This window comes from Dermacentor albipictus, chromosome 6, assembly GCF_038994185.2.
Source record: "Dermacentor albipictus isolate Rhodes 1998 colony chromosome 6, USDA_Dalb.pri_finalv2, whole genome shotgun sequence".
NCBI lineage: Eukaryota > Metazoa > Arthropoda > Arachnida > Ixodida > Ixodidae > Dermacentor > Dermacentor albipictus.
The window spans coordinates 30,852,654-30,866,892 of NC_091826.1; the positions used below are offsets into that span (position 1 = coordinate 30,852,654).

At 50.9% G+C, this 14,239-nt stretch overlaps 1 long non-coding RNA gene across 2 annotated transcripts in view; it reads right to left on the reverse strand.

The window, feature by feature from the left end:
• Positions 1-14,239, reverse strand: part of LOC135905145 (uncharacterized) — a 154,023-nt gene that overhangs the window by 23,722 nt on the left and 116,062 nt on the right. The window contains exon 1 of one of the 2 annotated variants that reach the window (XR_010565333.1): positions 11,732-11,920. The exons of the other annotated variant lie outside the window; for it this stretch is intronic. This is a non-coding gene — a long non-coding RNA (uncharacterized lncRNA). Of the gene's footprint in view, positions 1-11,731; positions 11,921-14,239 lie in introns of those variants that run through there. 2 annotated transcript variants of the gene reach the window in all.

Genomic DNA, 14,239 nt, shown 5'->3' on the forward strand with positions numbered 1-14,239 from the left:
AAATAAACCCAGCTGAGAGTTTTTAAGAGGTGATGTGCCCTAAAACCTCCCCTCCTCAAATATTTACTCCGATGTATGGGAGCAAAACAGCGCCATTCCCTCGTTTCACTCCGCTGGCTAGCTGCCGGAGTATTAAGGCGACATGACGCGATTTTACTCCGCTTAAAAATTTTGTTCTCCCGTGAAACTCCGACAGGGAGTTTTGAAAAACTCCCCTCCGCCGATACAGGTTAGTCACGTGGCGCTTCCCATGAGGCTGTGCGCCTCGCCAGCGACCGGGCGCGTTCGGCGGAGCGGGCAGTGCTCATGGCTGACGGTTTGTTTACGTCTGTGAAGTGTCGTTCCGTGACAGCGTTTCGTCAATTTGTTTCCCGTATCTCCTTCCAGAAAGTGTTAAAGGCATGCCTGAAGCTCACTGTATCTCAGCTTCAAGTACATTAGCTGTGATCACTTTGCTGACAACGATGATTGCAAGAACCACGTTTTCAAGTGCGGAAAAAGGCTTAGGTATACCTCGAAGCTGCTCACTGGCTGGTGATGTCGGCTCACGTTCTGGCTGTGTTTCCGTGCTGCGTCACCCTGTCTTGTGTTCTTCAGTACGTGAAATGCCACTTCTATGTCCTTTTGAGTACATGCTGACAACGTCCGGTGTAATGTTTGTAAGGACCGCGTAGCAATGGCAACAGCAGCCACTGTTCGAGCAACGACATCCGTGCTAGTCGCGCATGAATGGCCTAACCCAAGTTCGTTGCGGTGCTGTGTTGCCAGTGAGAAAGACCGGAGTGCAAGCAACTGTTTTTATTCATCTGTGAACGGATATCCTCGCCCGAAGAAAAACGGTAGGACATAAGTATATATGTGTGCTTAAAATAAAGGTGCTTATTGAGCGATGTGAATCGAATTGTTATCGCGCATATAGGTTTTGGTCACGTCGTTGCTTCCGATATTGCATTAACATTGCGCTCTATCCGAGACACCGATTTAGACGCATGCCTGCTGGCTGCGAGTTTAGGGGTTCACTCGACAGATCAGCGATGTAGCTCCTTTTCGCAACCGAGACAGATTGCTTGTACTCAGAGCAAGTAGTGCGGTGTATAAAATGTATGTCTGCGCATTTTTCGGTGTTACGTCGGCTGCTGCGGGTCATGCTCACACGTAATAATTTCTTGCTACGCTACCACTATATCGAAAAAATGTAATTTTGCTATGCAGCACATGAACTTACATTTTTCGAGCTTACTGTAACTAACGCACTACTTTTTGGCCGCGAACGCCGGCAGTGTGCGAAGTCGCTTCAGCACTCACAGAATGGCATAGTTTTGAAAAATAACGCCATTAACTTTTTTTCTCTCTCTATTTTGAACTAACAGTTTTGTGTTGATTAAGGTATTCTGTTAGTTTCAAAGAGGCAGATCTCGTATGAACGAGCATGTGAGTCGTAATTTTGAAAACAGCACAGCTGCTCCCTTGGCGGTTTCGAGGCACACAGTATCGTGGCTATATATACTGGCACCGTTGCCTCTTGAGTATCGCGTGTACGTGGGATGTCTTTCAAATTTCTGCATTGGGCGTTTCTGGAATGTTTATGTATGTCATGATATATGTGCTTTCATTGACTTGTTTCATCGAATTTGACGCGGTCTCGTGTGCATATTTCGAAATTTGACCAGCAGCCTCTGCATGTAAACATGTTCGCGCAAACTGACGCGATGCCTCTTTTTATACTCCCGTTGCACCTCGAAAAAACTCCGTCAATTGCAAAGCAAAAAATAAAGACAGAAAAAAACCTCCCATAATTCCACGCAAAAATTCCGCTCGTACGGAGTAAAAATTCTACTCCGATCATACGGAGCATAATAAACTCCGAACCGGGGGGTCGCTAGAGGACAAGCAGTATACTCCCACCTCGGAGTTATTTCCGTTTACAGTGTAGCTGACCTGTCCATTTGCACAACCCAACCCAGCAGAGCACCGAGTTACAGAAAGTGCGATCCCGTTCTCGAACAAGTGAGTGAGTGAGTGCCAAATTTATTTAGGTCCCGAGGAGAAAGAATTAAGTCGATCCGGCCGCTCCAACCAGGTCGGAGCCGGTGCACAGAGTCCTTCGGCGACGGCCCGGGCCCTCTGGCCAGCCAACCACTCGTTCACGCTGTCTGTCGCCACGCTGTCACGGCCAAGGTTACGGTCGCTTCCCTCCGTCGCACGCACGCATAACACCCTCAGCGTCGCACGCTCTGGCGGCCCCCCCCATGCGTAGGTTTTATATACTATGTAACTCGCACGCTGCCTGTGCGACGTGTCACGCGCCGGGCCCGCCCACAAGCGGCTCGGCGTCGCCACGGAAGTCTTTGCGCGCAGATAGCAGGGAGAGTGTGCTGCAGGCAGATTAGGTATAAATGACTGCGGAGCAGCATGTAACACCGGAGCGGCGTCGCTTCTGTATACACACGCGAGGCCTGTAACCCGGTCGTGTTAGGCGGGTCGGTGGTGGTGGTGATGAAAAACCTTTGTTACAGTACTGAGAGGCGCGAGCCCCGTAGTGGGGCTCTACATAATAGTTGGAGTCCCTAGTCCTGGACTACCCGCCGTGGTTGCTCAGTGGCTATGGTGTTGGGCTGCTGAGCACGAGGTCGCGGGATCGAATCCCGGCCACGGCGGCCGCATTTCGATGGGGGCGAAATACGAAAACACCCGTGTGCTTAGATTTAGGTGCACGTTAAAGAACCCCAGGTTGTCAAAATTTCCGGAGTCCTCCACTAGGGCGTGCCTCATAATCAGAAAGTGGTTTTGGCACGTAAAACCCCAAATATTATTATTATTATTAGTCCTGGACTCCCATTGGTCGAAGCCGCCATCCTGGCTCTTTGGACCAAGCTTGCCTTCTGGGCCTGAATGTCTGAGCAAACAAGGAGAGCCGCCTCCCTGTTCCCTCGGGTAGGGTTGGGGTTGGAGGTAAGGGCTGAGTTGATGTTCGCCTCGATGTCAGTGAGGGAAACTTGAAGATATTATGGATGTCGCGAAGTCACGTTAGAGTAGGCAAGCCAGTGACGCTGATTGCAATGGGGTTAACTGTTTATTAAGATAGAATATGCAAGCGATAGAAAGGAAAGTATTTACACGGACATCACTACGAGTAACATGTTAGAATTTTGGTCTTCTTTCTCAGCCGAATCTCCCCCGAATCCCTCCAACGGCCCCGCACGCACCTAAAAGCATTCCCAGCAACCCCCTCGCCCCATCGTTCGTCCAATCACACTGCGGTGCGCGCAGTGTGCACACAACGGGGCTCCAAGGTGACACTAACGGGAGTTCCAATACGTCCAGGCCGTTGCCACAAATCCCTTGCAGTGCAATGAGTCCCCTTTTGTCTCACAACCTCGCAAAAAAAACACACTTCCCCGAAGAAAGCACTTCCGCGCTCTGTTCGGGCATCTGGACAGCTTGCGAATGTCTCGGCATAGTACGGTTAAGCGACGAGGGGCTGACTTCAGGGCCAGGGCATTGCTTCCGCGAACCGAGTGGCGGAAGCCCGACACACAGTCACCCCTCCTACGCGCTCTTCGTAGCCCGAGGGTCCCCCACCCACGATGCTATAAGTCGCCGCCGTCTTGGTGTCGAACCACTCGTCTCCTTTGACCACCCCGCGCGACAATTGCATGCAGCTGTCCGCACAAACGACGCCGACTTCACTCCTCCCCACCAAGAATGTCACGGGGATACTCGTTGTCAGCGTGACATTTTTCACACACACACCCGCACACTCCACGCAGCACATCACGAACGGTCCTTGCAATTCACAACGGAAGGGCACAAATCTGCTGTCAGGTCCACCATGCATCCGCGGTAGAAACAACAAAAATAGCCTCTGCCGCCGTGAGGTCTGTCGACAGCAGCACCCGCGAACACTAGAATCGGGCACTTGCGTCCTAACCCGCATGCACTCACACACAAGCCTATACACACAAGCAATTAGCAAAGCCACCGTAGCTGCGCACTTCCCGTATCAGGCTTTTACTCCCCCTCCCCGTCATCTAATCGCGACAGTGCATCTGCACATCGATTTGCCGTGCCCTTTATGTGAACTATCTCTAATTCATACTTCTGAAGCGCCAGTGACCAGCGCATCAGCCTTGGGCTGGTGGATGCGGAGCCGGCCAGAAACGTTAGCGGATTATGGTCGGTGGCCACCTTTATTTTTGCTCCAAATAGCCAGGTGTCCAGCCTCCCCAGCGCCCACACGACCGCAAACGCCTCTCTCTCTATGGCTGGCCACTTTGCCTGTGATGCTGTCAGCTTTTTACTCAAGAATGCGACTGGCTTTTGTTCTCCCTCCACAAGCTGCGATAGGCAAGCCCCTACCGCTATCTCGGAGGCATCGGTTGTCAACAGAAACTCATTATCATGATCAGGCGCCACTAACTGCGGCAGTGATGCTAATACGTTCTTTACAGCGCAAAATGCATTTTCTGCCTCCTCATTCCACGGGATCACCTTAGGTATCCTACGGCCTGTCGAGTCAGTTAGCGGGCGTACCACCTTAGAATATTCGGGAATATATTCACGGTAATAGTTAAAAAGACCCAGGACACTCCTAAGATCCCTCTTGGTTTTCGGGGCCTGCAGTTTGAAGATGGCACTCACCCTATCTGGATCGGGGGAATGCGTCCCGGATCCGACGACATGACCAAGGTATTTCACCTTTGTCTGTGCGAACTTGCACTTAGCAGGATTCGCCGTCAGACCCACCTGCCTGAGAGTGGCCAACACCTTTCCCAGGTGCTGCATGTGGTCCGCCCAGGTTGTAGAAAATACAGCCACGTCATCAATATATGCCATGGCATATTCTGAATGCTCACGTAAGACATCATTCATAATTCTCTGAAAAGTTGCGGCCGAGTTTCTCAGCCCGTACGGCATGACTCTCCAAGCATACAAACCTTTAGGTGTAGCGAAAGCACTGAGTCGCTGTGACTCCTCTTCTAGAGCTATCTGCCAATACCCCCTAGTCATATCTAGCACCGATATGTAGCTGGCACGCGCTACCTCGTACAAGAACTCAGTCATATTCGACATAGGAAAGCTGTCAGGCTCTGTCACTGCATTTAATTTCCTGTAGTCAACACACATCCTTAATGAGCCGTCTTTCTTGGCTACACACACTACTGGATGTACAAAGGAGCTGTCTACCGGATACACGAAGCCCCAGTCTTGCAGTTCCGCAACCTGTCGCTCAATCTCCTTGCGGAATGCCACTGGCACCCTGTACAGGTGTGCTTTCTCCCGTGTTGCGTTTGGAAGCAGTGCAATTTTATGTGAACCTACCAAGCATTTACCTGGTCGTTGAGAGAATACCTCCTGAGCTTCTCCTAAAACTCTACGTAGCTCGTCACACTGTCGCGCCGTTAACGTCTCGTTCGCCACTTGGAACTGTACGTTTTCTTCCTTCACTCTAGGACAGGGGGCATGCGTCACTGCACCGAACTCTTCGTCCGATTCAAACACTACGCCTACATTATAGGATCTCGCCATGTATGGCCGCAGGCGATTCGCATGCACCCACTTCGTTCCCTCCTCAAACTGCACAACATAACTGTTGTCCCGCTTCTTCTCCTTTATCACCGCTGGCCCTTTCCATTTTGGCTGCAGTTTGCCTATCTGACTACCATCCAGCACTAGAACCTTATCACCTATGACAAATTGCTTTTCCCTCGCCCTCAATTTGTACTTCTCCGCATACCGTCTTTGAATCGGCTCAGAATGTTCATTAACCTTAGCCGATGCTTCTGCCATCTTAGTCCTGAGATCCCTCAAGTACTGCGCTGCTGGCTTGTTCAACCCCGTAGGTAGTGTCCACTCCCCAGTCCATGTTTGGCGAAGGATGTCAAGCGGCCCACGCGGTGCTCGGCCAAACATCAATTCGAATGGCGAAATTCCTGTTATATCATGAGGCACTTCCCTATACGCCCATAACACGCACGGAACGTAGCGGTCCCAGTCCCCCTTGTGATCATGGACGACGTGCCAAAGCATTGCCTTAAAGGTGCCATTCCACCTTTCAACAATTCCGTTGCTTTGCGGGTGCTCTGGAGTGGAAAACCGCATCTTCACCCCTAACCGCTCCATGAGTTCCTGTGTTAACCTTGACACAAAGTTGGTGCCTTGATCACAGCAAATCAGTTCAGGCGTCCCGTATCGCGAGAACACTTCTATCAACGCCTGACACGTCACTTTCGCAGTGAGGCTCCTTAAGGGAATCACTTCCGCCCACCTTGTGCATAAGTCCACCACACTCAAGGCATAGCGGTGCCCGCGTATCGACGCCGGGTCAAGTGGCCCTATACAGTGAATGTATACAACCTCAAAGGGTCGCTCAGGCCTCGTCAATGGGGTGATGGGCACGTTTTCTTTAAATGACGGTCGTGCAAATGTCTGGCAAGTATGACAAGTTCGACAGTGGCGCTTTACATCCGCAGCTATAGTAGGCCAAAAGAATGCGCTCCTAAGCCTTTGCTTCGTCTTTTTCTCAGAGAAGTGGCCGCCACTGGGTCTATCATGCGCAAGCTCTAAAACTTCTTTCCTTTTTGATTCGGGCAACACTAATTGTCTGTGCAGTTGGCCGTTAATCCTCTCGTCATGAAAAAGCATACCATCCTGTACTTTCATTCCATGCGTACCGTCAACTGCTTGCTTCCATGCTTCACCCAGCGAGTTGTCCTCTTTCTGCTCGACCCTGAAGCGGGCAGCAGGAGATGCATCATCCGAACCCATAGCTTCGTTTCCAGCCAGGCCGACGGACGCAACCATAACATCCTCCTCCGCCTCTTCGTCGTCATCGAGCTCTGGACCCCATTCCGGCCAGTCTGCGACTGCATTTTCTGTGGTGATAAACGCTTGCTCGAGAGTGGCTCTATCCTGTGCTTCTTCCTCCAGCTCCATTTTCGCACTTTCCAGAAGTTCGTGTGCTTCTGGCGTTAACAATGCACCTATGCCTTTTGACAACACATCGGTGACTGCACACAGAATCAGCACCTGTTGGTGTCTGCATCCATCTTCTCCGGCTAGGGATAGTGGTAGGTAACGCAGGTCCGCGTCAACAACCTGACCAAATGCGCCCTTTAACTTAATTTTACCTGAACTCTTGCCCTTACAAGCCTCGGGTACCGTCTCTGTCCTCAACACAGTTATCTCTGCACCTGAATCGAGACAAGCCCTGACGGAATTTCCCCCAACTTCCAAATCGACCCAGTTTAACACCTCCGACGCGGCTTGCTGGTTTACCTTGTCACACTGCTCCACCTGCGGCCGAAAACTGTCAGATACAATTATCTCCGCCCTCGCTACGATTTTGCTGTTCTCTTCCTCGGGCTGCACCTTCTCGAAACCGTGCCGCGAGTCTGGACAATTGCTGGCATAGTGTCCAAATTTCTTACATTGGAAGCATCGGATAGCTTCCGTTCGAGTTTTCTTGCCTGCATTCCCTGTTTGGCCACTCGTCTTCCCCGCGCGTCTGTCTCCTTCACAGAGTGGCTTATCCGAACGCTCTCGGGTCCAGCCCACGCGTCTGCTTTCCTCATATGTCTCGGCTAGCTCGGCAATTTCGCTAGCAACAAGCCAGTGCGTGACTTCATTCTGCATCACATATGTCCTTACTTCCTCTGATAATATTTGTTTAAACCTATCGGCGATAACCAAATCTTTTAAATCCTTCAAGGTTGTGACATCCCTACTCTTTAGGTAGTATGAGAACAAAGTTTCTAACCTGGTCGCCACCTGATGCCATGAATCATCCTGTTCTTTCTTTACAGAAAGGAATAAGCGCCGATACTCATTAGGAGTCATTTTAAGTTCCTTTATAATTTTTTCTTTGAGTTCAGGGTATGGCATTACGCTACCGTCCGACTCGCTTGCTACAAATGCTCTCATCTTCTCATTCAGGAACGGCAGCAATATCACTCCACGAATATCCTCGGGGATTTGCAATGTTTCGAAGAGAGTGTCCACGCTTTTAAACCATGCGGGCACTGTGGGATCCGCCTTTGGCATTGGAGCAAGAACTGCCTTCAATTCTTTTGCATACTCCCCCAGCTTGATACCCGACAACTGCCTCTGCCCGCGCTGTGCATCCACCAGCGGCTGTAGCTGCATTTGAGCGAGTTTAATTTTTTCCATCTCTAGCATTAGTCTGAGCTTCTCAAGCTCAAACACTTCTTTTGTGAGCAATTGCTCACCTGCTCGAATGAGTACATTTTCCCCTTCTTGACCAGACCCTGCGTCAGCCATGTCGCTCTCCGCCATCGTGAGATGTCCTAGAATCTTCCCTTTAACTCGAGAATATCACTAAAGCGCTAGCCCGAAATGGTGGACCAAGAGACAACAGACAAGTGCCCTACCTTGACCACTCCTGTCTCCGCCACCTGGACTGCCTCTCCGGAGTGTTGTTGGCCGTTCTGGGTGCTCCTGACAGCTCTCTGTCGCAGCAACCGCTGATAGTTGTCCGATGCGAAACAATTCCGCAAACTTCCAGTTCCTTTTCCAGGCTGCTCACTGCTCTCGAACTCCACGTCGCCACCGTCGCTATACCGCCCTCGACATCACCTGCGCTCCTGCGGTTCTCCCCGTCAGCCTTGCCGACTCGAACTCCGCGGCGCTGAGTCGCTGGGCCACCTGTGACGTCTCCGGCCCTCCTGCGGTTCACCCCGTCAATTGCTGACTCGAACTCCGCGGCGCTGCGTCGCTGTGGAACTCTTGACGTCTTCTGCGCTCCTGCGGTTCACCCTGTCAGTCTTGCTGACTCGAACTCCGCTGCGCTACGTCGCTAGTCCACCTGTGGCATCTCCAGCATTACTGTGGTGTGCGTCTCCGAGATTCCTGCAGCTCCGCTCAGCAACAATGAGCCTGCTGCAGACTGTCCAGCTTGCGGCTTTGCTCGTAGCTTCCTGCGCCGTCCTTCCGACGCTGATGTCGTGTCCTTTCTTGGGGCTTCCAAATGCTCCCCCGCCTGCTTGCTCTCCGCCCAAGCAACCAACACGTCACTTGCCCTCAGTAGAAAGACGTCGCGATCCTGTCGACTGCGCCAGTTGATGTTCGCCTCGATGTCAGTGAGGGAAACTTGAAGATATTATGGATGTCGCGAAGTCACGTTACAGTAGGCAAGCCAGTGACGCTGATTGCAATGGGGTTAACTGTTTATTAAGATAGAATATGCAAGCGATAGAAAGGAAAGTATTTACACGGACATCACTACGAGTAACATGTTAGAATTTTGGTCTTCTTTCTCAGCCGAATCTCCCCCGAATCCCTCCAACGGCCCCGCACGCACCTAAAAGCATTCCCAGCAACCCCCTCGCCCCATCGTTCGTCCAATCGCACTGCGGTGCGCGCAGTGTGCACACAACGGGGTTCCAAGGTGACACTAACGGGAGTTCCAATACGTCCAGGCCGTTGCCACAAATCCCTTGCAGTGCAACGAGTCCCCTTTTGTCTCACAACCTCGCAAAAAAACACACTTCCCCGAAGAAAGCACTTCCGCGCTCTGTTCGGGCATCTGGACAGCTTGCGAATGTCTCGGCATAGTACGGTTAAGCGACGAGGGGCTGACTTCAGGGCCAGGGCATTGCTTCCGCGAACCGAGTGGCGGAAGCCCGACACACAGTCGCCCCTCCTACGCGCTCTTCGTAGCCCGAGGGTCCCCCACCCACGATGCTATAAGTCGCCGCCGTCTTGGTGTCGAACCACTCGTCTCCTTTGACCACCCCGCGCGACATTTGCATGCAGCTGTCCGCACAAACGACGCCGACTTCACTGGCTGGATTACATTGGCAGGCCCGGCCATGTGATTGGTATTGGCTACCTCCCCAAAGTGTTGGCACTTGCCATTGACCACGAGGTCAAAATGTATCCAATCCAATCCAATCATGATAGCGGGCCAGAGCATCGTGTACTTTTCGGGGCGTCGCCTTCCGGCGAATGCAGCTATAGCCTCACTCGATTTCCTCTGCACGTTTGCTGAAGCCGAAAGAGCAAAAGGGGTCGCCGTCGAATTCGACCGGATTGTCAAATTGTGCGACGTCGCCACTTCGGGCCGATCAGAAGGTGCGTTCCCATTCCGACCAGCATTGGAGACAGTCTTAAGTTGACAGCTAAGTTGACAGCTTCGGGTTCAAGTAATGTAACTGATCTGGAAGCGTCTGAAAGACGTAGTCTGTGACGTGACACACACCTAGCGCCGACGAGGAAGAAGTTAATAAAAGCGCATGTTATTGGGGAACGAGAAGAATTGGGAAAGCGGGCACTCCGACTTGTGTTAGCCACAATCGCGAACCGATGAAACCAAGGAACGCTTAGGGCAAATTACTTGTTTTAATAAAAATTTAGAAATGATAACTTAAAAGGGAAGTGAAAGTGGACATTAAGGGTTACGGACTGGATTCCAAGGGTAGGGAAGCGTAGCAGGGGGCGGCAGAAAGTTAGGTGGGCCGATGAGATTAAGAAGTTTGCAGGGACGGCATGGCCACAATTAGTACATGACCAGGGTTGTTGGAGAAGTATGGGAGAGGCCTTTGCCCTGCAGTGGGCGTAACCAGGCTTATGATGATGATGATGATGAACGTGGACGACAAAGCTTGCCGTGCGAAGATGTGCGTTCGAGATGCAGAACTCAAGTCAAGTTGCTGTGTAGAAGTGCTGCTAGCCTTAGAGCGCTTCTCAACTGAACTGACTTCACTATCCTGCTCGGCTTCAGTTACGAAACTGCAGCACATGTGCCCGGAAGTGAATAATCAGAAAGCTAATTAGAGAATATGTTCAGCTAGTTACATGGACATTGCGATTTCCCCAATAAGCGATGTCCGCGTATTCTGGTGATCCCCCCCCCCCCCCCCTGAACAGCCCACATTGCGTCACTTGCTCCATGCGATTTTCTCTAATTTAAAAAAATTAAGCCAGAACCCGGCATATGCATAATGGGCGATGATGGGTGTTTCGCATTCAGCCTTTGTCTCGCAGCATGAAGCCGCATGCCTAAAATAACCGGGTTCAATACGGATTTCCACTTGTTTTACATATACGGTGCCGCATAATTAATGTGCGGTGTTAGCTAATAGCTGAGCGCCTACGGCATTCCAAGAATTAGCGATGGCTTAGAGACCGCTGAATGGCCACACTTTCACTATTTAGTGCAGCTTCCCTATGCTTTCGACGCATCTGGGTCAGCTATGTAGGATGAAATATTTCGCGCTCGCCCATTTGAATAATCATGCGTCATTCCACTCTTTGAAAGCGGATGACCAGCGGAGCGGTTTAGTACACGACACAGCGGTGACACATAAGTTTGAACAAAGGTACGAACACATTTATTTTCCTGATCTGTTGTCACCATGACGATAGGTACGCCCGCGCATTGTCGTATCACCTCTGTTATTAAATGCGTAAGCGTTTCTGTGCCTACCCAACGAGAAATTTGTTCGTCACGTAAGACAATGAATGGCTCATACCCCTTTAAGCAAAGGCCTACAGCCCCGCAAGCAAGCAAAAAAAAAATATGTACCTTAGAGTCTACTAACGGAAACGGGCCGCGGCATTCTAACCAAGCTTGATATCGCCTACCACCGCCAGCATGGAGACAAACCCCCAATACCACGCGACATTCAGCAATGGGTACACGCCGAACCCTATTCCCCAAAACATGCACCCAGACCACAACAAAGAACGCAGGAAGGCACGAGCTACCTACCTCATCAAAGCTTATGCCAACACCGCGGGCGTCACCTTCGTCGACGCAGCTGAGTACCACGGAAGATGGACGGCGCTTTGCGGCGGTTACCACAACAGGCGGCTTGCTTCGACAATGCTGCCAGCATCGTTAACCAAAATGCGGAGACGGCTGAGGAAGTGGCCATCGCCCTGGCCACTCCTTACCCAGCCTGCCACACCATACTGAGCGATTCTCGCGCAGCAATCAACAACTGCATCAAGGGTCGTATTTCTCGACAATCGCTCCTTATCTTACAACGAGCCCCGCATTCGTCTGTAAATCAAATCAGCCTCGTCTCGATCTCAGCACACGCCGGCGTTGTCCACCCGCACCTCACCAACCTCAATGAGGTTGGTGAGGTGCGCTTCTTGCGGCTTACTCAAACCGCCATTCGTGGCACGAGTGGTAGCTTTACTGTTTCACAAACATGCTAATGCAGCTTGAACTTTAGCGCTTTCTCTCAAGCGCCCCTTTCGATCCATTAGGACAGTCAGTGTACAGGCTGGATGCGTACAATGTGCGCTGCATTCTGCTCTTAAAGAGAACTCTAACGCGTGGTTCTCACTACGCTGGCGCCCTGTAGCTACAAGTACCAGTCGACGCCTCCTCAAAGCACTGCACAGCTTCATGCTAAAAAACGTGCCAGCGCTATGCCAATCACAAGTCGCTTTTCTGCAAAGCCGAGTACTTGCCTGAAGTAAAAACATCCGCCTGTGCTTCTTTCAGCAGTGTTTCAGCGCTTTACGCACGGCGTTTATCGGGCACTCACTGCAAATGTAATTCAAATCGATTTCCTGCGAGTGGAACGATTGAGTTTGGGCGTTTCGAGTGACCTTGGATCGCAGTTTCTGTTGTTCTTACGTATATGTTCCACTTGTGTTCACGCAGTCGCAGTGCATCAGTGGGTTCACATTATAGTATATGTGGTTTCGTCTGACGATAAAACAGTTGATCGTTTCAGCTTGAGCGTCAGCTTGTGTTTTATTTTCCTGTTTGCGGTTGTTCCTGTTGCGTCACTGTTAGTGCGTGCGGCACATAAGGTACACCAACAATAGTCCACTTCGTTGCTCTGTTGGATAAATCAATCATTTGATCAATCAATCAATCAATCAATCAATCAATCAATCAATCAATCAATCAATCAATCAATCATTCCTTGTTAGAGTAAAAACATGACTGATAGATAGGGAACTATGCAGACGGACACCCCGAGGTTACAAACAGCAGGAAGGATCCCCTGTGGTAATAGCGTAAAAAAGTATTCTAACGAACATATAAGAAAGACCAAAATCAGTATACATCATACTAAGTTCATTGGAGAGCTAACCACGGAGGCCGATACACGCCTTGTAAAATGAGACATTCACCCAATCATAGCAATAGCTACAAAGGAAACCCTACAAACGAAAATACGTCCCGCACCGGGATAATTTTTTTTTTTTGACTGGGAGGCTTTTCTTTCGAGGAACCCGTATGCGTTTCCTTTGTAGCAGTTCCTACGATTGGGCGATGTCTACTTTTCCCGTTATTAATTACTTCTCTCCACCTTGCGGGCTTCCGCAGAACTATTACGCCAAACGCTTCGTACAAGCACGGGACATCGCCATACACTGCCGCTCTACTATAAGACATCCGGATGTGACCGCACTTCTACGCCGTCCGTAAAACAACGAAGGTGTCCTCGCATCTGCCATAATGACCATCACGTATTTAGGTCAACGGCTGTAAGCCCCTCGCGTGGTTTGCTTCTTGGTTGCTCATCTGCTTGTCTCCTTTATGTTATTTTTTGTCCCCCAAAGTGCCACTTGCGCCAAGTCGGCGCCCTGCCCGCGGCTTATCAGATGCGCGGGGCGTGTGCAAAGCTAGATAAGGCGTGCGCGGAGCGGTATCAAATTTCGCCCCCCCCCCTTTCCTGCGGAAGAGCGCGGCGCGTGCGATAAGCCCTGTTGAGTACGCGCGCTCGCCAACTCCTTTACCTCTGCGCTTGTTTCATTGACGCGTAGGCGTTCATTTTACATACGCGCGTGCGCTTGCATGCTCGGCTTGCTGTGCAAGCGAGCGAGGAAACGAATGAAAGGAAAGAGTGATAAGGAAGAGGGCAGATAACGAGGCTTTTGTCGATGAGGGTTGCTACAAATGTCAAGTGGCCTCTTTAAACGTAGAATCGAGGTATGCTGTATGATTGTTCATGTTGAATGTTTTTATAACAAAGGGGGGGGGGGCGAGGGAGGCGGCTTCATGGTGTGCCTGTGTGAATGGGCGCGCGTATGTATGCGTGCATTGTGTACGTGTGTTTTTGCTGTCTTATGTGTGCCTGAGTTTGTGTGCGTGTGGTTACGCCTTCGTTCGTCCGGACTTGCGTACATGTGTGTGTGTGTGTGTGTGTGTGTGTGTGTGTGTGTGTGTGTGTGTGTGTGTGTGTGTGTGTGTGTGTGTGTGTGTGTGTGTTTTGGTGCATGTGTCTGTGTTTGTACGCGCTTGTATTTG